Raw genomic sequence first — 26,774 nt, 5'->3', positions numbered from 1 at the left:
GGGGTGCTGCAGCCCCTAGAGTTTAAAGAGAAGCATGGGAGGCCCCAAGTGAGAGAACGTTTAAACTCCTGGGGCTTCATTCAGGGGATCAGCACAGCCTGCTGTAATTGTGAAAATTACCGACCAAAGGCGTCCATAAAATGAATGTTGACGGCCTCCCTGCTTATAACACACGGGCGTCCGTTAAGGCAACGTGTGCTGCCTGATGATAATACCGCATTGTCACTGGGCCAGCACCGGACGGACCGGCGATGACCGCAAACAACACCCCCCTCCACCCAACACACACCCCTTCCCCGTCCATGTTGCCCATGTTTCTTGAATTTAATTCTCAAGAGTTTACAAAATGGCCATTTAAAAATTGCTTTGTTCGTGGGTTTCGAATGAGTCGTCCGTTCCTAAGATGTGAAGCCATGACAGGTTTATTTTCTGCCAAAAGGCAATTGAATCTAGTGCGTAAACAATGTGCAGCTTAACGCCGCTTTTCTCTGACTGTTGTATCTACAGAAACTGCTAACAGCCACTCCTGTGGTATAATAACAAATGCTGAGGTCACTCTATTAAATATTTGTTTTACCTCATGCAACGCTGTCGCTCTTAGCAACACCTTGCCTGATGCTAAAGCAGGGCTGCATCAGCGAAGATCCCTCCCGGGATTTATTATGCAGTATAATATGATATAAACTGAAATTTTGACCTGGTTCCCTGCTTTCCGAATAGTTCAGCACAGATAGTATTTTGTGGGTCGTCTGTATTCTCTGGCTCGGTAGCTGAAGGCCACTGAGTGCCAGCACTGGTCAGGCGGCAACTGCAAGCAGAATCCGGAGAAAGCTGTGTGCCCCTAAAAGGTACGTGCGCGCGCGTGGTGTATACGTATCTGACGCAGGGGGTACATTTTGGTCCTGAACTATGCACGTGAAATAGTTTAAGGAAATATTATAATCGTTTGGGTATCCGTTGACAAGTATTTCCTCCAGGGTTTTGCTGTAAAAATTGTGGTGTCAACTGCCCTCCCGTTTTTATCCAGCAGTGTTGGTTATTTTAATAAAAGAAGGAGCCAAATAATGTATTCCGAAAATATCCTGAATTAATTCAGAAGACGAGGTGCTGGCTTTTGTCCTTGTCTCCGGTGGCAATTTCAAATATTGGAGCCTTGAGCATTCATTACTCTACAGACAAGCCGATGACGATGTAGTAGTTCCTCTTCACACCCCGCTCCTACACGCATAAATTAAGCTAACCAATATTCACCTGGAATGAACAACAAGCCTTCTCCGCGTGGCAGTTTTTTAGGTCTCGTCTGTCAATGCGCATGCGCATCGAGCTTGAGAGACTATGGGGGCTTATCCACTCTTTAACCAACTTGCAAGGAATCGTGGCGATTCCTTGCAGTGCATGAGAAATTTAAGCTCAATGCGCATGCGCATTGAGCTTAAAAGCGCGTGCACATGCCCCCAGCCGCCTGCCTTGCCTACTCTCTCTCTCACAGCCTTCCCCAGCTCCGCCCCCTCACTTCTTGATTGCACGGCCGCTAGGCCATGCCTCCCCTACTCTCCTCCCCCCTCCTCCTACTCTCCTCCCCTGCCTGCCGTGTCGCACCTCTCCCCTCTCCCCGCTCCGCCCCCTCCCCTGCCCGCCGTGTTACGGTCTTTGCAACTCCCCAGCCATATGTTGCTTTGTTTTCGCTGCTTTACACGATAAGATCAAAGAGCTGTGAATAACGCGAAGAAAAACGCGTCGTGTTCCCATAGTAACGTTTTCCGGATTGGACGTTTTTCCGCCAATCAAAAAGCATATTAGACCTCCACCAACGCTTGTATAAAGGCGGAAGAAGTCGCTGAACTGCGCCCTTCTTCGCAAATATAAACAATGTGGACAATATAACCTTTAAAACATTCAATGATATGGGTCATAAATTCTTTGTTGTTGTGTCGCCCCACATCCGCCTCTCACCGCACCGACGCCACCTCGCCTTAGACGGCCCCCTCCCTCCTCCCCCCCCCTCTCTTTCTCGCACACTTCTTTCGCCCTTTAGCCTCCCTCCTCTCTCGCGCACACTCCACCCCGCCGGAGCCTCGCATCACTCTGCAGTCTCTGCCTCGCGCCCGCCTTTGCCCCCTCCCCTTCAATCTCTCTCGGGCACACTCCACCCCGCCGGAGCCTCGCATCACTCTGCAGTCTCTGCCTCGCGCCCGCCATTGCCCCCTCCCCTTCAAGGGGACTGAGCACGTGCTCTCATTATCTCACCTCCCTTTATAATTAATTTACGGTCTTTGCAACTCCCCAGCCATATGTTGCTTTATTTTCACTGCTTCTTTGTTGTTGTGTCGCCCCACATCCGCCTCTCACCGCACCGACGCCACCTCGCCTCAGACGGCCCCCTCCCGCCTCCCCCCCCTCTCTTTCTCGCACACTTCTTTCTCCTCCCTTTGAACTTCTCCCAGCTCAATTACTCTCCCCCTAATTTCCCATCACTTCCCTTTACAGCTCTTTTTCGCTCTCCCTCACAAATTCCCCCTCCTTTCCAATTCCAACAGATCACCCCTCCCAATACTGTTCGTCACTGGGCTATAAGTGGGATGCAAAGGTGTTTGGGGGAGGGGGTCTCCAAAAGGCGTTTGGCCTATTTAATTTATTTCCATAGTATGTGCCACCCAACCTGAATTTTGGTTCCTCTCCCAGCTTTCCTTTATTGCATCCAGTTATAGAACACAAAAATTGACGTGCACCAAAAACCTAACAGGACTATTGCAATTTATTTATTTATGTGTTTTTAACATAGCGCGTACTTTACCCAGAGTTGCCAGAGCGCTTTAGACTAGAGCGAAGTAAATTACATAAGGAAAAAGTGACATGGTAGTAGACAACACTACTTTTATGTACAGCAGTTACTCGTGACGTGAGTTACAGATTAACAAATTACATATTCACTCAAGATTACATATTAAGTAAAATTGGAGCGATCAAGGCTGCACAGCTACATAATATATATTTTTAAAATTGAGACAGAGGGTCCTAGTAGCTCTCCTGAGTGTCATGTAACAATCGGGGTCATGACCTGAATTGAGGGGGTATGTGCCAGGTGGGGAGTTTGGCTTTCTCAATGGTCGTTTGCTGTTGAGTAACAGCAATAATTTCGTTGGCAGTAATTAATATCAAAAATGTTTCAATTCCACCACACCCACATCCACCACACCTACATCCACCACACCCACATCCACCACATCCACCACCACATCCACCTCCACATCCACCACCACAACCAACACCGCATCCACCACCACAACCACCATGACATCCACCACCACATGCACCACCGCATCCACCACCACCACCGCATCCACCACCACCACATCCACCACCACCACCGCATCCACCACCACATCCACCATCACCTCCACATCCACCATGACATCCACCACCACATCCACCACATGCACCACCGCATCCACCACCACCACCGCATCCACCACCACATCCACCACATCGACCATCACCTCCACATCCACCATGACATCCACCACCACATCCACCACATGCTCCACCGCATCCACCACCACCACATCCACCACCGCATCCACCACCACATCCACCATCACCTCCACATCCACCATGACATCCACCACCACATCCAACACATGCTCCACCGCATCCACCACCACCACATCCACCACCACATCCACCGCATCCACCACCACCACCACATCCACCATCACCTCCACATTCACCACCACATCCACCACCAGGTGGAAATGCAATGTTCTTGGATTTTCGTCACAATAAAATACACTGAACATAATCTTCACAAAATGAATTTACAAACGTTTAAGCTATTGCCATTAAAAATTACAATACATTTTATTTAAGTATTAATTATTTACAAAATTAAAAGCCATTGTTCTTTGCAATATCAATACATCTAAGTCACATAAAGACAACACACATTGCATTACAAATGCTATAGGTGTCACATTTGCAAAACTTAAAACTATTGACATTGTAACTGACAAAGCTATTACTTTTGCTATTTTCAAAACCAACACATAAATAAAAAAAGTGTCCTTTACAATACCAATTTCTCAAACTTTCCTAATGCGAGACCTATTGCATTTCCAATGCTTGTTCTAATATTCTTGATATAAGCAGGCATTACTGTGAACTGGGCTCGCCCACTGTTGCATGGTACACGTTTCTATTTCACAACGTCTATGAATTTCAACTACGTTATTTGTCTCAAATAAAGACAGCCGTAGCTTTCTCCTGGAGATCTTATGTTATCAATACATATACACATACATACAAACTAGAGCCAAATTTCGGGGGGGGGGGTGAGGGGGGGTGGCAAGGGGGGGGCTTGGGGGCTCCTGTCCACTGCCTGCCTGAGCCCGCTGCCTACCTGAGCCCTGCTCTGCTGCCTCGTTGCTGCTTTGCCTCGTTGCTGCCTTCTATATCTCTCCCCCCTCCTGCTGCCTCGTTCTTGCCTTCGTGATTTTCCTTTTCCTTCTCCCCTCTGCTAAAACACTAGTTTTTTCGTTTTTTCCCTCCTTCTTTTTCCTGTTTGCCCTCTGTGCACCCCTTTCCCCCCTCTGCTGCACTCCCCCTTCCTTGTGTCTCCTCCCGTCCACCGGACGACCCAGCCGCCGCTGAGCCGTCCTCAGACCTCCTTCCCGCCGCAGACCTCCGCCGACTCCGCCCACCTCCTGCCCATTGGCCGCCCCGCTCCCGCCACCCAGCTGACTCGCCCTCCCGGCTCCTCATTTATGACGCCCCCAGAGCGACCGCGCTGCGGACGCGCGCAGCGGGAGCGCGGACTGAGCGCCAAAGGTAAGCCCGTCTGCGCCCGTCCGCGCCTGGACCGCGCCCAGTGCCAGGACCCCTGGCTCCCGCAGACACCAGCTCACCCTCCGGACCTACGACGCTGCCGAACTCTACTCACTCAACGCCGGTCGAAGCCCGGGCTGCTATCGAGCCACCCCGAGACGCACCCACGGACCCTTCTGCTGCCACTCCTGCAAGTTCACCTGCATCCGGACCTGCACTACACCAGCTCCGACCAAGCCGAGCACCAGCAGCAACCACCTCAAGTGCATCCTGCTCAACACCCGCTCCGTCCACAGACACGCCGTCCAACTCTGGAACCTGATCAACACGACATCTCCAGACGTCGTCTTCCTCACGGAAACCTGGATGAATGCCTCCTCAGCGCCCGACATCGCCATCGCCATCCCGGACGGCTACAAGATCATCCGGAGGGACCGCGCCAACCAGACAGGAGGAGGCATCGCCATCATCCACAGGAACACCATCCGCATCACGACCACGCCGACGACACCCTCGCACCCGCCAAACACCTGCACTCTGAAGACCCCGCCTAGCAGACCCGGCAGCAAGAAAGCCCCATGGTTCTCCGAGGAACTCAAGAGCTCCAAGAAGAACTGCCGAGCCCTCGAGAGAACCTGGCGCAGAGACCCAACACCGAACAACATGACTGCCCTCAAGCTCGCCACCCGAAAACACCACCAACTGATCCACGCCACCAAGAAAACTGCATTCAAGGAACGACTGGACAGCAACGCACACAACAGCAAGGAACTCTTCAACATCGTTAAAGAGCTCTCCAACCGCAACGCCAGAAACAACGACATCACCCCTTCGCAAGACCTCTGCAACTCCCTCACCTCCTACTTCCACAACAAGATCGCGGACATACACAACAGCTTCAGCACTCAACCGACGCACGCCACGACTGAACCACCGCCCCCCACCACCACCCTCCGCGCCTGGACCCCGATCAGCCCTGAAGACACCATCCGCACGATGAACTCCATCCACTCCGGATCTCCGACCAACCCCTGCCCTCACCACGTCTTCAACAAGGCCGACGCTGTCATCGCACCCCACCTGCGGGACATCATCAACACCTCCTTCGACACCGCTACCTTCCCGGAGAGCTGGAAGCACGCCAAACTCAGCGCTCTACTAAAGAAGCCATCAGCCGACCCTCCCGACCTCAAGAACTACCGCCCCATCTCGCTGCTCCTGTTTCCTGCAAAAGTCATCGAGAAGACCGTCAACAAGCAGGTGGACACCTTCCTCGAGACGAACGGTTCCCTCGACCTCTTGCAGTCTGGCTTCCGGGCCAAACACAGCACCGAGACCGCCCTGATCGCAGCCACCGATGACATCCGAGCCCTGCTCGACAACGGAGAAACAGTGGCCCTCATCCTCCTAGACCTCTCCGCGGCCTTCGACACTGTCTGCCACCGCACCCTAGTGCAGCGCCTCAGCAGCACCGGACTCCAGGAGAAGGCACTGGAATGGATCACCTCGTTCCTCGCCGGAAGGACACAGAGAGTCCGCCTCCCCCCGTTCAGATCAGAAGCCACCGAAGTCATCTGCGGCGTTCCTCAAGGCTCCTCCCTCAGCCCAACCCTCTTCAACGTCTACATGAGCCCCCTCGCAGCCATCGCACGCCAACACAACCTCAATATCATCTCCTACGCCGACGACACCCAGCTGATCCTCTCCCTCACCAACGACCCAGCCACCGCCAGAGCCAACCTACACGAAGGGATGACAGACGTAGCCAAGTGGATGATGAACAGCCGCCTGAAACTGAACTCAGACAAGACGGAAGTCCTCATCCTGGGATCTTCACCCTCTGCCTGGGACGACTCCTGGTGGCCCCCCGCCCTGGGCAGCGCACCCAAACCAACAGACCATGCACGCAACCTGGGCTTCATCCTGGACTCCTCCCTCTCCATGACCAGACAAGTTAACGCCGTCTCCTCGTCGTGCTTCAACATCCTGCACATGCTACGTAAGATCCTCCGTTGGATCCCCACCGAGACCAGGAAGACGGTCACCCAGGCCCTCTTCACCAGCCGTCTGGACTACGGCAACTCCCTCTACGCCGGAACCACCGCCAAACTCCAGAAGAGACTCCAGCAGATTCAGAATGCCTCAGCTCGACTCATCCTGGACATCCCCCGTCGCAGCCACATCTCCGGACACCTGAGGGATCTGCACTGGCTCCCGGTCAACAAGAGAATCACCTTCCGCCTCCTCACCCACGCACACAAAGCCCTACACAACCAAGGCCAGGATACCTCAACATCCGCCTCAACTTCTACGCTCCCACACGCCAGCTTCGATCGACCGGCCACGCCCTCGCCGCCATCCCCCGCATCCGAAGAGCCACAACAGGCGGAAGGTCCTTCTCCTACCTGGCCGCCAAGACTTGGAACTCCCTCCCAACCCACCTCCTCCTGACCCAGGACCACCTTGCCTTCAGGAAGCAGCTCAAGACCTGGCTGTTCGAGCAGTAGCGGACCCCCCCTCCCCTAGCGCCTTGAGACCCTCCGGGTGAGTAGTGCGCTATATAAATGCTTTGATTGATTGAATGATTGATTGATAGGAAAACATTTCGGGGGTGGCTGAATCTTTAAGCAATAGTCAGGGTGGACCTACAGGGGCTATTAGAAGGGGTGAAACAACAGCAAGGCCTCATTAACATGCAAATGGTCTTAAAGACCTGTGAAGTGCTCGGGTGCGGCTGTGTGTGTGCCCGGGAAGCTGTCTCATCCCGGGCTGACACACATGACGGGGTGGGGGTGGGGGATGAAGCCCTTTGAGTCCAATGGGCATTGCGTGCCTGCATACCTACATGGATACAGTACAGTGTAGTGAGCTTTTGGTCTGTCCCCTATGGCCATTGGTGTTGATGTCATTTTTGAGAAGTTGCTTTTGACTGGATAGGCTACCCATAAAACCATGGCATTTTGTAGAAGGTTACATGGGCTTTTTACTCGTCCCCTGTGGTCATCACTCCACTGTTCTGCTACCGGTTTACAAATATTTATGTGCCCTACCACACTGTCAGTCCCCACCCACGCAAAACTACAGGGGCGTAGCTTGGTCAGTAAAATTGGGGGCGGGGTTAGAAGTCAGATTACCCAACAATCATGCTGGCATATGAAGTTAAAATACAATACAGGACAAACAGGACACGAGGGGGGCTTAAGAAACAGTGGAAAGAGACAGGAGTGCTGATTGTTAGGGACACTTAAAACACAATAGGGTCAGATGTACCACTCACTCAATCAGCACAGTCAGCTGCAAATGCCGCCCTGCATGAAAAGGAGAGAGAAGGAGAGCGCCATATTTACAAAAAATGGCGCTCTCCTCCCCTCTACCTAGTGCCGGGGCCGCCATGCGCCACCGACACTTCTTTGCATTATAGGGCAAGAGTGTCTCCATGAGTCAAGCATAGGTTTTGTACTGGAAGGTTATCCTTCCAGTACAAAATACTATGCATAGACTGACTTTAACCCTTTCCCCTCTTTGTATGTGTGGTGTACAGTGCAGCACACATACAAAGTGAAATGAAACGAAAAACAATTTTTATAGCGCAACTAAGCCCGGTGGGCGTCAAGGCGCATAACCAGAAGGTACCAGCTGTTCAGGAGTACTCCTATTTTGGGTAGGCCTTGACGAAGCACCAGGTTTTTAGCGCCTTTTTAAAAAAGGACAGAGATGGCTGAGTCTTGATCTCTTGGGGGAGCGCATTCCACAGCTTAGGGGCAACGATGGAAAAGGCTCTATTTCCCCAACGTGCCTTTTTGGCACGAGGTACAACCAATAGGTTTAGCTCAGCAGATCTAAGAGATCTAGCTGACAGATAGCGAGTCAGCAGCCCGCCCAAGGGATTGGAAGAACTTTCCGACAAGGCTCTATAGGCTAGGCAGAGAATCTTAAACGAGATCCTCAGATGAATAGGGAGCCAATGGAGAGTCCTTCTAGCCATAGTGGCAGAAGAAGCATTAGGGAGTGCCAAGACAAATCGGGCAGCAGCATTTTGTACGACCTGGAGTCGCTGGATGAGCCCCTTGTTGGTGTCTGCATATAAAGCATTACAATAATCCAACCTGGAACCCACCAATGCCACTACCACCTGCTGCCGGGCTGGAAGAGAGAGATAGTGGAGGATTCTCCTAAGAATTTTTATGACCCCCCAACAGGTAGCAACCGTGCGGTTAACCTGTAGAGTCATGGCGGCGTGGTGTCAAAAATTACGCCAAGATTTCTTGCTGATTGGGCAGGAGATGGACAAGTTCCCAACGAAGACGGCCACCACTCATTGGACCAGATATCCTGGTCTTTGCCAAAGACCATAATCTCAGTTTTGTCGCCATTCAACTTCAGGGAATTCTGAAGCATCCAGTCAGAGACTGTCTGCATACAGATCCTGAAGTTGGAGGCGGATGTAGAGACTGAGTGGGCTAATGACACCATGATTTGTGTGTCATCAGCGTATGACACCACTTCCATCCCCTGGGATTTTACTAACCTTGCAAGGGGGGCGACATAAATGTTAAATAGGGTCGGACTGAGAGCCGACCCTTGAGGCACCCCACACTGCAAGGTTTTAACAGGGGAAAGAAATTCGCCAAGCTTGACTCTCTGCTCTCTGTGCTGTAAAAAGGAGTGCAGAAGGTTCAATGCCGCACCGGAAATCCCTGCCTCCCTTAATCGAGATGTTAGAATGGAGGGGGACAGGGTATCAAACGCTGCGGTGAGGTCCAGAAGGACCAACACCGTGGTTTGTCCAGGGTCTACCTTCATACGGATATTGTTTACCACCATGGTCAGCGCTGACTCCGTACTGTGTGCTTTCCGGAAGCCATGCTGGGAGCTATCGAGATATCCAGATGCATCAAGGAAGGTGGAAAGGTGGCAGTTGAGATGAGACTCAAGTATTTTTGCGGGGGCGGGTAACAGTGAAATAGGTCTAAAATTTTTCAACTGTTCCGGGTCAAGCGTGGGTTTCTTAAGAAGCGGTTTCACTATCGCCCTCTTCCATATTAAAGGGAAAGTACCTTGGGCTATGGAACCGTTCATCACTTCAAGGAGAGGTGGGAGCAATGTGGATCTACAATCCTTCAGGGTCTTCAGAGGACAAGGGTCAAGGGGGGATGAAGATTTAGTCCTATCCAGTAAACTCTCAAGTCCTTCTAGAGTAAGAAGCGGAAAATCCGTGAGAGTGTTAGAGTGGTCTCTGGGCCAAGTTTCTAGGATTGACAGGGTGTGAAGGGAGGAGTCATCTAAAGTCTTTCTTTGAGTTTCCAAGGCCAGGTAGATGTCCTCAATTTTTTTATGGAAAAACTCTGATATATTATCGCAAAGCTCTTGCGTGCCTACCACTGGATCTGGCACCTGAAGGGAACAAAGGGAGTCGACGATCTTAAATAGCTCCCTAGAGGAGGAAAGGAAGGTAGTGAGATTGGAAAAATACTGTTGTTTTTCTTTAATTACACTAGACTTATAGTCTGTTAGCAATCTCTTATGAGCTTCCCTTTCAATTGGATCCCAGGATTTTCTCCATTTTCTTTCCTGTCTTCTGCAACCTTGTCGAAGAAGTCTCAGAGATTCCGTGTACCACGGAGCTGTAGGCTTGCGGCGGGCGGAATATCTAAGGGATAGGGGAGCTAATTCCTCAACCGCCTTGGTAATAGAGCCCGAGAGTAGTACAGCTGCTTCATCCACATCTCCCAGGGAGGAGTAGTTATGCTTCTCTATAAATGGAGCCAAGGCATCGTTGGTGATGTTCTTAAAACTCCTTTTCGGACCCCCAATGGCGGAAGGAGGATCGGACCTTACTTCCGAAGAGAAGGCTATCAGGAGAGGGATAGCAAGATGATCAGACCAAACTAGGGGCAACGGAGTGTCAACAGACAGTCTTTTATCATTAGTAAAAACTCCGTCCAGAATGTGTCCCGCCAGGTGTGTTGGGTTTTTGACAAGCTGGATGCACTCACAGGCTTCAAGTGCATCCACCAATCTAATGGTATCAGGATCCCCTAGGTTATCCAAATTAAAGTTAAAATCCCCAAGAATGGTCAGATGAGAGTTGCCAAAGTAGGGCTCAAGAATTTTAAGAAGATCCACAGTATAAGTGGCTCTGGAGCCAGGGGGTCTATACAGAAGGATCCCAGAGAAGGACACCGAGGGGGCACACAAGATAGAGAAGTGTAACGCCTCGCAGCGATCCGAAGCCGTAGACAGGGGTTTAATCGTACACTGCAGGGAGGTGCTACAAAGAATAGCCAATCCTCCCCCTCTACGTTTGGGTCTATCCTGTCGGAATAGATTGTACCCTTCCGGAATAGCCATCAACAGATCTTGGCCCGAAGAATCGGATGCCCAAGTTTCAGTGGGAAAGTGGGAAAAGGAAGGAGAAATGAAAGCATTTCTCCTTTGTTGCGCCTACTTCAAAAGGCCGGAGTTTTCTGATGCTTAACCCTATCTGCTTTAATTAGTAAACAGGATTTTAAATCAGAAACCATGGGTGGTTGCATGGGAACGCCCATGCTTCACCCATTGTATGCCACAACTCTAGCGCTGGAAAGTAAATAGTAAAAAAAGATTGTTCACGTTACTTTTGTGCTGCAAACATTGCATAAAATCTTAGTAAATCCCCCCCAATAGTTCCAAACTAACAAAGTTTTAAGACAGAGAGAGTATATGTGTGTTTTTTTCTGTGAGTGCATGTAAAAATCCAGAGTGACAGACATCTCACAATACCTGACTGAAAGCACCTGTAACCAACTATTTACCATGAAATAATTTGTTTAGGGGATGTTACACCCCATCCCAAACACCCACCATGAAGCTACGCCTTACAAAAGTAGGATATGTGGCTCTGCCAAAAGATGCTCCATCCCACCCCGCAGGCACACACTCAGGCTCCAGGATGCTCCTACTTTTGGCTTTGTCAGTGCTTGTTGAATTGCTTCACAATCATTGGAAAAGCCATATTATTCAAATATTTTATGTTTTATGTCATCTTATGCTAATGTACTGAGGTGCTTTTTAGATTTGTGGATGTGGTTGTTGAGGTATGCAGGGCATACATTTTGGAGTGCTTTGTAGGTAAGCAAAAGCAGTTAGAAAACTGTGCATTTCTGTAAGGGGAGCCAGTGGAGGTCTATGAGGTGTTTGGAGATGTTTGCTCATTGAGGGAGGCTGAGTATGAGTCTAGCAGCTGAGTTTTGACCCATGTGAAGTCTGCTGGAGAGCTTTGTGCCAATGCCTAGGTAGAGGACGTTGCAATAGTTTACTCTGGAGAAGGCCACTGTGCATGCAGGAATGTACAAGGCTTCTATTGTGTAATGGTTTTTCTTAATTGTTATAAAAAAATACATTATGAGATGACCACCGAATATGTATGTACATGCACAGCAGTCAACTTGTAATGGAGCTTAAAAAAATAAGAAACTCCATTACAAGATGGCCACTGTGCACAAGGGCAGATTTACAGTGGTCATCTTGTAATTTAGATTATAAACAATTAGAAACTTCTTTACAGGATGGCTGCCATGCATGGGTATGCATGCTTGGCAACCATCTGGGCAGAAAAAACTGGTCAGTGACTGGTAGCAAAAGCAAGACCGCTTGGATTTGCCAATGCTTGTTTTAATTTAGTGCACCCAAGAGAAAAGATTCCTACCATGCAAAATCTATTTCAAAGTTTAACTGTCATTTCAGTGTTGTGTGTATGCATGTGAATAAATGCTCCTTTTTGCGTATTGACCCCCATTCTTTGCTGCATTTTACTGCTGATTTTTAAAATTGTTAACCGGGCACTGCTGTAGTGTATGTGCTCTGACACATAAAGCACGTAGAAATGAGCTAATCCATGTTTGGTGTATTTAACTCTCCAACAAGGCCTTAGTACAAATTGCACCCATGGGAAAGTTACATGCTGCCTGTGAACTGCAGCACTTATTGTGCTATCCTCTACTGTAACATGGAAGACATGACTTCAGTCCAACAATTGTAGCCTAGCTGCTGCAGTTTACACTTGTAGTGCGACCTGTTAAAATAAAGTTTGTTGACAGGAAAAAACCTCCCATGTAAATATTACTAAGTCACCCCTTTGCGTCCTTCTATCCCAAAAGGTGGGGTGCATGGTATTTAAAAGTGGTGCATGTACAAAATCAAAGTTACCATGTTCCTACAAGGAAAAGGCACTAAAAGTCCTTTTCACTATGGAAGGTGTAGCTGTCCTAAGTAGTAAATCACAGTACAGATTAAAAACTGATACAGTACAATCCCATCCCTAAACTTTTATGTTCCCGTTTAAAGGGGTGTTGGGAGGTACTCCAGGGCCTCCCTGTTGGGGGTTCAGGGTATTCTCTGTCGCAACAGATGCTCCAGTTGTAAGGAAGTATTGGGGTGGGGGTTGGGGACAGGGTTTCTTTTCAGTAATCAAAATGTTTTTGTTATTATAATTTATTGTACACAGAGACACAGTTCAGGCCCCATATACGTAGCAACAGGTAACAGTCATATGGGTGGGGATGACTAGTTTGATACAACAGGCCCCAGTGGTGGAACTTTCAATCGTCAGCTGGAATGTCAGGGGGATAACGGACAAAGTTAAGCTGGGGGCATTTGTACAACAGGCCAAGTGCTGTGCAGTGGACATCCTCCTCCTACAGGAGACACACTTAGGGGCCTATTATGATTGCGGTCTTCCTGCATCCTCCGGGCCGGCGGAAGCCACCGCTGGCCCGGAGGATGCAGGAAAACCGCTGCGGAGCCTAGAAAGACCCACCGCCAAATTAGGAGAGCTGGTGAGTCTTGCAATCAGTCCGCAGCTTTTCCGCCGCGGTCGCCTTCCGACCGCGGCGGAAAAGCTTTAACATTGCTGGCGGTGTCTATCAGACACCGCCAGCCATATTAGGATGGTGTAGAATGTATGCTTTTCTGCGGCAGCTTTTCTGCTGTGGAAAAGCATACAGACCTTCACTTCGGGTGCCCGTTGCGGGCCCCTGGGTGAATGCGGGTGGGGGGTGCACATGGGGGGTACCTATGGTACCCCCTGCATTTGCGTGAACAAAGCAGCAGGAACCGCGCGGTGCGTGCCGCTCTGTGCACGCAAATGCTGTGCATGCAATTTTTAACATTGCGGCAGGTGCAGCTTGAAGCTGCACCCGCCGCAATGTTAAAGATAGAGGATGTGACCGCCACCCTGGCGGTCACATCCTAATCGGCACGGAGGGAAGGCCGCAGCCCATGTGGACGTTCCCTCCTACTCTGGGGTCACGGACGGACTCAAGTCCATCCGCGATCCTAATCGACCCCCAAGTTGGTAATAAAGCTCCCTGTCGGTCCAGATTTGGATATCAGACGGTTTATCACTCCAGATTTTCCTGGGGCTTCCGGCGCACGGCTATACTCATACACCGCAGGGTCCCCTTTGTCCATATCAAGCACTGGCTAGACCCGGGTGGGAGATATACTATTATGTCCGGAACGCTATATGGGGAAAAGATCACCATAGGTATCATATGGCCCTCCCACCCTCGGGAACACCTTTGTTGAACAGATTTCGCAGCTGTGAGGTGAGCTCCCTGAGGGTATGACACTGCTGGGGGGCGACTGGAACGACATGATGGGCCCAATAGATAGGCGACTATCCCAGGGAGGACGGCTGAAGGGGGATAATCAAAGTTACATCTCCTAGCCACTCCGTTGGGATGGGCAGAAGTCTGGTGGGACTATCATCCGGAGGTATTTGGCTATACATACATGTCCTTGGTTCATGGGTCCCTGTCCAGACTAGACTACATTTTCATATCAAAGCAGTGTGTTTCTAAGGTCTCACATACATCTCACCTACCGCGGTGTCTTTGGGATCATTCCCCAGTTCTATGCAAACTCAGCACCTGGGTACAGAAATCCCCCTTTCGATGGCACATGTCCCCATGGCATCTCCGGGATTTAGAATATTGGGAGCCCCTATCCAAGACAGTGTCAGAATACCTGGTAGATAAGGTACCCTCAGCCCCATCCAGAGCTACTCTATGGGAAGCATTCAAACCCAACATCGGGGAGTAGACATAAGGTTCTGCACCAGGAAAAACGTAAAAGACGAGCAGAGTTAGATGATCTTGAAAACCGTCAATGGCCCCTAGAAGATCAACTCATAACAGATCACTACCCACAGCACCAACGAAATCTACTGTTAGTGCAACAGAACATATGGCAACACCTCACACAAGAGGCAAGAGTAATCTGGTTAGCCTCACAACAAAGGGTATATTAGTGGGGGGACAAATCTAGTAAAATGCTACACAGGCTGTGCCAGGCGAATAACTCCCCTTCTTGTATCCCAACACTGCGGGGGCTTGACGGGACTATATATTCCTCCCCCACACTGTAGCCGACAAATTTGCCAGGTACTTCTCTGCCCTCTATAGATGCACTGAGCAAAGTTGTGAAGCACAAATCTCCGAATTCCTACAGGATATTCCCCCTCGCACACTCTCAGATGATATAAGAGAGCAGCTAGATGCCCCTATCACGGTTAGATGAACTTACTGCCACACTTAGTAATATCCACCCAGGCTGAGCCCCAGGTCCCAACGGGTTCCTGGCTGAATTTCTTAAATCCCAAATAGGGGTTTTAACCCCGTCCCTCTTAGATGTAATTGATGAAGCTTGCGACAACCAAATGCTGCCAGCAGACTGGCGGCATGCAGAAATCGTCCTATTTTTAAAACCCGGCCGCCCACCTGAAGATACATTGTCGTATCGCCCAATCTCCCTCATAAATTATGAGACCAAGATACTGGGCAAGGTCTTGGCAGACCGCCTTCGAACCTGCAACCTGGATCTGATCCACCCTGATCAGTCTGGCTTTATGCCTCATTGCTCCACCAGGCATAACATACGGAGAGTTCATAATGCCTTGGCCAAGGCTCCTTAGCTGTGTTGTTCCACAGCGATCTTATTAGCAGATATTGAAAAGCTTTTGACTCCCTTAGCCTGACATATCTGTTCCAGCTCCTGGAAGCTGCTAAATTTGGTCTGGGCTTTCAGACATGCATCAGACTATTATTGACAGATCTACCTGCCTCCGTCGGGGTGGCTGGACATAGCTCAACTCCCTTTACGATTGGCCAGGGCCCTGTCACCATTACTGTTTTCTCTAATTGTAGAGCCCTTGCGGCATGGGCCCAAAGGGACCCGGTGATTAGGGCATTTGAATGGACATAATCGTGCTCTGACAGCATAGCACTTTATGCTGACGATGTGCTATTCTTTATGACAGACTCCTGGATTTCTGGACCTCGTATCTTACAAATACTCTGAGTGTTTGGTGAAACATCCATTCTTCATACTAACCCTGCAAATTCTGTTCCGTTCCCGGTGAGTGGGGAACAGGGTTGCTCTACTTGGGTGGCGCAACTGTCACATGCGACTACAGGCTTTACATACATGGGCATATATGTCTCTCCATGCCCAAAAGTCTTGTGTGCCTATAATATAACCCTACTACTGGCCGGCTTGAGGGATGAGACGACAATTTGGTCTCACTTACCTTTGTCCTTGTATGGCTGTTCAACGATCTTTAAGATGGCCAATCCCCTGAATTTTACATAGAATAAAAAATTTCACATACAACATAACTTGCACATTGTTCTCACACATCAGTGCTATTCATAACAAATTCCTATGGGATGGTGGGGTGGTTAGAGTGGCAATGAGCACTTGTACACAGTCCACGTACTGTGGGGGCATATCGGCGGCAGACGTGTTTGCGTATTATGCAGCATCCCATTTATTGGTCATTAACGAGTGATGCCATCATTCGCCAAAGGATCCAGCCTACCAGTTGGAACATAGAGCTCTGGAACATAAACCTCTTCTCCTATTCCTTTATAGTCACATCAGTGTGGATTTCTTGCCACCTGCCGGTAAAGTAGTGATAAGAATTTGGCGACTTGGGGTTCAGCGGATTGGGTCGCAGGGCCGCCTGACCGGTTTGACACCGCAATGGAAATTTACCTACCTGTGTCCGGTAGCAGCGCTGGGAGGGTTTCAGAAGTGGGATTTACTGGGGATATCCACCCTGGGTCACCGTACTAAAATCCTTCACCCAGATGCAGAATGAGTTTCAATTACATAAGTCACAATTAAACAAGTATCTACAATTTAGACATGCACTTCACCCCCAACTTAATGCATTAGAGACGCTGCCCGAATAGCACCTGCTAGAAGGGTGACTGATCACAGGGGACATTGGAGCTCACAAAATACGCCAGATATATACGACGCTGACCACTCATGCCCAATCCACCATACATGAGACAAGGGCGTCGTGGCTCAGGGACCTACCGTATATGACTGACGATGATTGGTCGGAGGCTCTGGCCAGCCCCCGAAGTACAGCGGTGTCCTCGCGATATCGCCTTATTCAGTTTAAATATATACATTGTATATATTACACCTGTGTACAATTGTGGCAGATGGGGGCTATTCCATACCCAATGTGCCTCTGCTGTGAGACAGAACAGGGTTCTTTTCTACATACAGTGTGGAGCTGCGGGGCACTGCAGCCAATCTGGCGTAGGGTGGCGCCCTGCCTAGTGCAGGTCTTGGGTTGGGACCACCTGTTCGACCTGTGACTTTACCTATTATGCAGCACAGCCAGGATTGGAGGAAACATTTACAAACAGCAGTTGCTGTTCCTGGCCCTCACCCTGGCTAAGAGGGACATCACACAGCAGTGGAAGGCGACATCTCCCTCAACACTTGGGGGTTGGAAGAAAGCTTTAGATTTGTGCATGGGAGCAGAGATCACAGTATTCCAGGAAAGAGGGTGCCCCACAAATGTAAGAGAATATGGTCTAGGTGAGCGAGTTATCGAGGAATAGAACTACCGCCTCTGCCAGACATAGACCCAATATAGAAAGGCTCCCAACGAGCTGCCCATTCATACACTACTCAGGACCTTTACAAATGGGTTGATGTTCGAACGTGTGATAATTTATCTAGTCTTGTAGGGTTTTAAATGCTCTGTGCCATGTTTCTGTTTAAGTTGTGTAGCCTGCAGGTTATGCAGGTGTTTCTATGTGTTTGCTAATGCAGGTAATTTGGCCTTATCCGATGTGTCAACTGTTTAACGCGAGCTCTTGCTCGATTTGTACTTTGATAAATCAATAAAATATGTTAAAATAATTTTAAAAAACTGATACAGTAGCTCATGAATGGGACCGGCTAGAAAATAATTAAACAACAATTAGGTATTAAACATCCAATTCAATAGTGAAGTCAAAGTTTTAATAAATATTTGGGAAAAGTAACTTTTAAAAGATACCTTTTCCCTGCCTGAAGTTCGTGAAGACTATTGTGCATAAACCCTTCAGAAACTCCTTGTACTGAGAAAGGTGTGAATGAGGTATGGTATTCTTCCCAGAAGCTGCACATTAGGTCACTATGATTGACCGGTTGAACTGAATGTGCAGGGATGACTCTTTAGAGCTCAGCAGAAGGTTGGGGGTTTGCCATCTTGTTGGCTCCACAATGTCAAATCCTGCCTGACACATGTAACACTAAGGTGCACTTGAAAGAGAGCAAAACAAATGTTAGGACAATTCATGTGTATCACCTTTCCCTTGCGGATGAACCCTACTCTTGTCCTCCTGTCTTCTGGTTTGTTTTGGGTACAGGGCCTGTTAAAAACTGGATTTTAGTGTTATATGTGGGAGGACACTTTTGATTTTCTTATTACACCCCTCCACACACCCCAGCCCTCAGAGCGCAAGTTTAGTGTGGCTGAAGACTTTCGCCAGCTTGAGAATGCCCTGCCACCTGAAATTATGTACCTGTTTGCGGGAAAGCAAGCAAGAACTACAGAAAAAATCGACAAAGTCGCCACAAAGTATATTTACTCCCTTGTAATACTAAATTACAATTGTGTAGCACTTACTACCTCTGATGAGGAATTGAAACTCTGGTTAAGGAGTGTCCAGGAGTCCACCCGCCCCCCCCGCTGCCCCCCCCCACTAGCTGGTGCCAACCATAAAACTGACAACCCCAAGATTCCATCCTCAGAACATTTTCTGGAACTATGGAAGACCAGAAGAACCTGCTTTTTAAGTTGTATGAGAACACATGAGAGGCTGGACCTACTTCACTTGAACAGAGGGCAAAAAAGTGAACTCTAAGGATCAGTTGGCTGACCTCCTAGGTGTACAGGGACACACTAAGCTGCAAGAGGCCTTTTTCCTTAATGATCCAGCCGATTACCAACATTTAGACTTGACTGGACCCTTTTGTTGGCATCTGTCTGACACTCTGTGAGTCTCTAAGTGTCTCCCATGAGGTCCTGGAGACCTTATAAGTATACTTTGTGGTTGTTTGGGCACCAGAAGAAAGTTTAGAAATAATTGAAAACTTCTTCTGATCAGTGGGAGGCTTAAAAACGTTTCTAAATTTTTTGACTTTCTGACATTTACCCGGATCAATCCACTTGGTGTATCCAGCCCAGGCTCCATCAGGGTCCGCCTGCAATTGTACTTTGGTCCTGTCTACCAGAACCAATCACTGTCATTGACTGTTTCCTTTTTTTTGGCACCTGTTAGAAATGGGGGTCCCTAGTTGGCAAGGGTCTGCACCTTTGTCGAAGTAGGGACACTTCTTCCTAGTCATAGTAATGGGGATACACTTCTAAGATAACCTCAGCTCACCCTGTTGGTAGCTGGGCATGAACAGACAGTCTTATCTCAGAGGCAGTTGGAAAGCATTTGCGAACACATACAGTAATACAGTGAAAACACTAGAAATGGACACCACAACAGTTTAGAAAAATAAGTAATCTTTATCTAAACTAAACTAAACAAGACCAAACAACAAAAATGCACACTACAGTAATCAAAATATTTTTTTGAAAGGTAAAAATAGTTCTGTTCAAATTGCAGATTCAACACTTTTCACACAAAGTACCTTGGATGCATCGCTCAAACAAACAAAAACTGTTGCAGGAAGGTGATGCGTCCGTTCCTTACGCCCAGGGAAGGTGATGCATTGGTTCCTTACTTCAGGGCAGGCGATGTGTCGGTGCCTTACTGAAGGAGAGGCGATGAGTCGGTTTCTTACTGTGCGGGGAGGTGATGCATCATTTTTTTACTGCGACCCCGGTGTTCTTGACGTTGTGGTGCCCAGATGCGGTACGTGAGGATCAGGAATGCATCGGTTCTCAATGCGGTGGCAGCGACAACACTGCCTTGTTCTCTCCAGCCGTGGTCCTATGATGCTTTGGTTCTTGCAGCAGCACAGTAGGGCCTGTGTTAGAATCAGTGCGGTGATCTCAGACTTTGGAGATCGGTGCATGGGATTCAGCGGGCGGCGATTTCTTGAGATGCGACAGACACTGCATTGATTTTGTTTGCAATGCTTCGAAAACAGGTGCGGATGCATCGCGCTTCTTGAAGTTGCATTATTTTTCCAGCTCCCAGCGGCAAACAGCCTCCAAATGTCCACATCAGCAGCAGGCACCTCTTAGCAGGTCAGAAGTCCCAGCAAAGAAGTTATGGGGAGCTGGTGGTGAAGTCTTTGTGTCCCTGAGACTTCAGAACAGAAGGCAACTCTATTTCAAGCCCTTGGAGATCTTCCTCAAGCAGGGGACAGAGCAAAAGGCGAAGTCCTTGTCCTTTACTTTGCAGAAACAGTCACTGCAGGCGAACCCCAGACAGCAGACAGCAAAGGGGCAGTACTCCTCCTCAGTTTCTTCAGCTCTTTTTCAAAGCACAAGTTCCTCTTGATTCCCAGAAGCAATCTAAAAGTCTGGGGTCTGGAACCCTTATTTTATAGTACACAATCTTTTGTTCTCTGTGGCAGAGAAGTTCTTTGCCCAGCCAAAACCAGTTCTGTCCTCTCTATTGCAGCTTCCTTGCTGGAGGTGGAGACAGCATTGTCTAAAGCAGACCAGGCCCATCCAGGTGTGAAGGAAATCTCCTGCCCCTACTCTGAATGCAGCCCATGTCCATTCAGCCCAGCCCTGACTCACTCTGGAAAAGCAGGACAGACCTAACCCCCACTGTCTGAACAGAATGCACATCCCCAGCCCCTATCTCTCCAAATCCAGACAGTCAATACACAAACATAGCAGAGGCACACTGGATGGTTAGGCAACAAAATAACTGCTTTCTAAAAGTGGTATTTTTAAACCCAGAATGTAAAAATCACCTTCACTAAAAGATGATTCTTAACATTCTGAGTTCAGGCATATCAAAATGTATTCTCCGATCTTGTTCCTATGGGCAGTAAAACTCATAAGAGGTTATGAGTAAACTCCCCATTCTATCCTATGGGACAGATAGCCTTACAATAGAGAAACACGAAATTGGCAGTATTTCAATATCAGGGCATGCCACACACCTCAGGGCATATCCTACCTTTCACGTACACTGCACCCTGCCTACAGGGGTTCATTGGGCCTACCTTAGGGGTGACTCACTTGTAAGAAAAGGGAAGGTTAGGGCCTGGCAAGTGGGTGCACTTGCTGGGTCAACATGGGAGTACTAGACTGCACACAGGCACCGCAATGGCAGGCCTGAGACTCTGTTGCAAAGCAGCTTGTGTGGGTGGCACAATCAGTACTGCAAACTCACTAGCCGCATTTGGTTGACCGGCCCTGGGCACACACAGTACACTGTACTAGGGGCTTAACAGTAAACCAAATAAACCAATCAGGGGAATACCCATCCATAATAACAATTTACAAAATGAGCACTTGCACTTTGTCAGTGATCAGCAGTGGCAAAGTACCCAAAGCATCTAGACCAGCAAAGCGAAATCCATCACACATTAAAAATACAGGAGGCAAAGACAAAACATGCAGGGAAAACCTGTGTAAAGACTGCCAGGTCTAACAGAACCCTTTCTACTTAAATTTAAACAAAAAAATCATATCTCCTGTTCCCCTTATTTGATTGTTGTCATTTCGGTGTTTTTACTCTGTGTTACCAAATTGGAGTGAGATTTCATTGTGTTGTGATTTCAACTGGTTTACTTTTTTGGTATTTCTAATTACTTTACACTTTAAAAAAAAATAAACCTGTTTGTTCTGTGCAATAAATTCCAGGGATACAATTACTGAAACCTTTGGTTGGACTTAACAAGACAGTGATTTAATCATTTGTCGTGGATGTTGGAAATTACCATCTTTTGCCTGGTGAACCTGCAGATTTGTTCAATGGATGTTTGTGCTGGTTGTAGAACCCTTAGCTTGTTATTCCTGCTAACCAGGGATAAAGTGCAGATGCTCTGCCTTTCAACATGATGAAAATGTCATACCCTGAATTGGCATCTTTAATTTGGCAATAGGTCCCTGGTATAAGGTATGTGGAATGTACACAGGGCCTCTAAGTTAAATGTCTCCAATAGGCTGCAAGACATAAGGTGGCACCTGCTGCAGTGACAGGACAAACACAACTTCAGGCCTACCACCTGTAGTACAGGGGTAGTGTTTTTTAACTGCAAATTCGAGCTGTAAGAGTAAACCCTTTTGACAGGCCTACACCTTCATTTTAAATATTAATAATAATCCCTCAGTAGACCTTTTGCCCACTAAGGCCAGGCACATGGTCTGTAGAAGTTAGATACGTGAAAGTTTAATGGAAAACGTGCCTTTAAGTGAAAAGGCCCAAAAGGCAATTTTCACTATAGTGAGGTTAGGTGTTCCATAGGAAACACTAGGCTATATCATTAAATGTATATTGCTATTTCCATTTAGGGAACATTTTCAGAATTCATTCTTGGACTTAAAAAAAAAGATTACAAACCCAATTCATTGGTAAAGTGTGATTTGTAATAAATATTTAAAAACAGGTACTGTAAAAGTTGCCAGTTACCTGCCTAACGTCTCTTCAAACCCATTTGTCTGGGCTAACAGCTGCTACCCATGAGGTGTGAACTCGCTCTTAGAGCTGAGACAAAGGCCTTGAGTGTGGGGAGGTGTTCTGTTTCTCTGACAGGCTAACTATCTGGGCTGTGCCCAGGAACATAAATTCAAAGGGGCTTTTTCAGTCATAAGCAGATATACCTAACAACTGGACCTGCCCCTTTCTCTATTCCCTATGACAGTCAGACACCAGGCCCAATAAGAGGAGCTTCCCCCAAAGCTGAGGGTCCACAGGAGATAGGGTTGCTCATTTCCCTGGCCACACCTCTAGGGTGGTTAGAGGAGCCCTGAACAGGTGAAAGGCTCTTGCACATTGGATTTGATCATAGAGGGGCACTCTAGGATTGATTACACTAAAACATACAGGACGTTCTGTGAAAGTGGGTAAGGTCCTCTCTGGGAACTTTTACCCCCATTGGTTAGGGAGCGGGCAGGAGCTTCCCCCACCCTCATGCTGGCAGTGAGCATAAATGGTGTACGCACTGTACCCTCCTCAGATCACGTCTGGACCTGTGGAAGAACAGAAGAGAACTGGACTTACTGTCTGTGACCTGGGAAGAGCTCTGAAGACTGGACCTGCTCTCCCTCTTGTACCCAGTAAAAAGAAGTGAATTACAATGGTCAAAGGCTGGACCACTGGAATTATGTGGCAGGAGAGGGCTAAGTTATGCGGCAGGGTTGAGTAAATTATTCGTCGAGAAAAGGTAAGTTATGCAGTATAATGCAGGAAATTTTATAATAGTATTACTTCATTATTTCGTCATTATTAAACTTGGTAATACTGTCTGGGTATTGGTTGTGCCTCATTATTACTTGGTTAACACCTGAATATAGCAATAAGCAACAGAAGGGTGACCAGACCAGCTTTGCAAAGGGCCTTCCACTGCACGACAACACATGTCACTGCTTTTTAGTAACTTTTGAACCGTTTGAAATAGAAACACATTTTTTTGGGTAAAATCTGCAGATTATGTGGCAGATGAAGGATTATGGGGCAAAAGCGACAAATCTATAATTATGTGAAAGTCACTGCGGTTGCGCAATCACATAATTCTAGTTGCCCTGGTCCTAGGGCTGAGCTCATGTTCGAGCTACAGGGACACACAAGCTTCGAGAGGCCTTTTTCTGCATTCTCAGCTGCCTGCGACCCTACAGCTGGCCTTTAGTGGATTGAGCCTTCAAACCCAAGTATTGTCCCCTCATGACAACCTGTGTATGTGTAAAGGCTCTGAGTCATTTCAGCCCATGCTGCTAGGGTCTCCTCTGCTTTGGGGTCTATTCTCGTCCTTCTCAAGTGTACCGCGTCCACTCCTGCCCACTCCACTACATTAGTTTCATTAGCCACCCTCGTTGGAGCCGAGGTCAGTGGATTGCAATTATCTATTTTTCCTTAAGGAGGCCTAGAATAGCGTACCATCTACTGAGCTTCCTTTTTGTTTTGTTTGGAAGAAGGCCCAGCAGACACATGCGTAATGTCTAAGGAATCACCCAGCCAGTGGCCTCCTGTAACTAACTGGTCAGACCAAAAGTCCAGTATCATTGGGCAATGCCAACTCATGTGTAAAAAATCGGCGGGCTTTGTTCGGCATCTCGGGCAAGTCGGACCCCTAGATGGATCTATTCTGTGTAGGCGTTCAGGGTAGAGTTAGGTCATGCGTTTGAAATTATATTGTATTAGCTTAAATTGGACACACACTGCCACTTTTTTAACCCCTGCATTCAATCAATCAATCAATCAGGGCATTTGTAAAGCGGGCTAGTCACCCGGAAGTGTCTCAAAGGCGATGGGGAGGGAGTTCCAAGTCTTGGCTGCCAGGTAGGAGAAGTATCTTCCTCCGGCGGTGGCTCTGCGGATGCGTGGTACGGCGGCGAGGGCGTGGCTGGTCGATCGTAGCTGGCGGGTGGGCGTGTAGAAGGTCAGGTGGTCATTGAGGTACTTGGGTCCCAGGTTGTGGAGAGCCTTGTGTGCGTGGGTGAGGAGCCTGAACGTAATTCTCTTGCTGATGGGGAGCCAGTGCAGGTCTTTCAGGTGGCCGGAGATGTGGCTGTGTCGGGGGATGTCCAGGATGAGTCGTGCGGAGGCGTTCTGGATGCGTTGGAGTCTTTTTGTAAGTTTGGCTGTGGTTCCGGCATAGAGGGTGTTCCCGTAGTCCAGTCTGCTGGTGACGAGTGCCTGGGTGACGGTCTTCCTGGTTTCGGTGGGGATCCATCGGAAGATCTTGCGGAGCATGCGCAGGGTGTTGAAGCACGATGAGGAGACGGCGTTGACTTGTCTGGTCATCGAGAGGGAGGAGTCCAGGCTGAAGCCCGGGTTGAGTGCGTGGTCCGTTGGCTTGGGAGTGGTGCCCAGGGCAGGGTGCCACCAGGAATCGTCCCAGGCGAAGGGCGATGATCCCAGGATGAGGACTTCCATCTTGTCTGAGTTCAGATTCAGGCGGCTGTTCTTCATCCACTCGGCGACGTCTTTCATCCCTTCGTGTAGGCTGGCTCTGGCGGTGGCGGGGTCGTTGGTGAGGGAGAGGATCAGCTGGGTATCGTCGGCGTAAGAGATGATGTTGAGGTTGTGTTGGCGTCTGATGTCTGCGAGGGGGCTCATGTAAACGTTGAAGAGGGTTGGGCTGAGTGATGATCCTTGTGGTATGCCGCAGATGACTTCGGTGGCCTTGGATCTGAACGGGGGGAGGCGGACTCTCTGGGTTCTTCCGGCGAGGAACGAGATGATCCACTCCAGTGCCTTCTCTTGGATTCCGATGTTGCTGAGGCGCTGCACCAGGGTGCGGTGGCAGACAGTGTCGAACGCTGCAGAGAGGTCCAGGAGGATGAGGGCCGCTGTTTCCCCGTTGTCGAGCAGGGATCTGATGTCATCGGTGGCTGCGATCAGGGCGGTCTCGATGCTGTGGTTGGCTCGAAAACCGGACTGCGAGGGGTCGAGGGATCCGTTCGTCTCGAGGAAGCGAGCTGTCTGTCGATGGTCTTCTCGAGGACTTTGGCAGGAAAAGGGAGGAGCGAGATGGGGCGGAAGTTCTTGAGGTCTGTGGGGTCCGCTGTTGGTTTTTCAGGAGGGCGCTGAGCTCGGCGTGCTTCCAGCTCTCCAGGAAGGTGGCGGTGTGGAAGGAGGTGTTGATGATGTCTCAGAGTTGGGGTACGATGATGGAGTCGGCCTTGTTGAAGACGTGGTGGGGGCAGTGGTCGGTTGGGAATCCGGAGTGGATGGTGTTCATTGTGCGGGTGGTGTCTTCGGTGCTGACCGGGGTCCAGTTGCGGAGGGTGGTGGTGGTGGGCGTTGGTTGGGTGGTTGGGTGCGTGGTCTGTGCGCCGAAGCTGTTGTGTATGTCGGTGATCTTGCGGTGGAAGAACGAGGCGAGTGAGTCGCAGAGGTCTTGCGAGGGGGTGATGTCATTGCTTCCGGCGCTGGGGTTGGAGAACTCTTTGACGATGCTGAAGAGTTCCTTGCTGTCGTGTGCGTTGTTGCCCAGACGTTCTTTGAGTGCTGTCTTCTTGGTGGCACGGATCAGCTGGTGGTGCTTGCAGGTGGCGTGCTTGAGGGCAGTCATGTTGTCTGTGGTCTGGTCGTGGCGCCAGGCTCTCTCGAGGGCGCGGCAGTTCTTCTTGGAGTCCTTGAGTTCGTCGGTGTACTACGGGGTTTTCTTGCTGCCAGGTCTGCTGGGAGGGTTCTTTAGTGGTGCAAGGTCATCAGCGCAGGCGGTCAGCCACTGTGTGAGGTTGCTGGCTGCTTCGTTGGGGTCCGTTGTGCTGGTGGGAGGGTTCTGGCTGAGGGAGGCAGTGAGCTGCTCAGCGGTGATCTTGCTCCAGCTCCGGCGAGGAACCTGTTGTGGGTGGTGGTGGCTCGTGGTTCTTCTGAAGCTGAAATGGACGCAGCTGTGGTCAGTCCAATGCAGTCCGGTGGAGTGGCTGAAGGAGATGTGCTTGCTGGATGAGAAGACGGGGTCAAGCGTGTGGCCGGCGTAGTGGGTGGGGGTGTTCACCAGTTGCTTGAGTCCGTGGCTGGCGAGGTTGT

At 49.2% G+C, this 26,774-nt stretch overlaps 1 protein-coding gene across 1 annotated transcript in view; it reads left to right on the top strand.

Annotated features, from left to right (window-relative positions):
- The first annotated feature begins 707 nt into the window (after nucleotides 1–707).
- LOC147751414 (uncharacterized) overlaps nucleotides 708–26,774 on the top strand; it is a 609,436-nt gene continuing 583,369 nt past the window's right edge. Inside the window, exon 1 of the mRNA XM_086933195.1 lies at nucleotides 708–848. The gene's annotated coding sequence lies outside the window, so the exon portion shown is untranslated. The remainder of the gene's footprint in view (nucleotides 849–26,774) is intronic.

Source organism: Lissotriton vulgaris, chromosome 1_1 (genome assembly GCF_964263255.1).
Source record: "Lissotriton vulgaris chromosome 1_1, aLisVul1.2, whole genome shotgun sequence".
NCBI lineage: Eukaryota > Metazoa > Chordata > Amphibia > Caudata > Salamandridae > Lissotriton > Lissotriton vulgaris.
The sequence above is the reverse complement of the archived record's forward strand: the minus strand, read 5'-3'. Positions and strand labels throughout refer to the sequence as shown.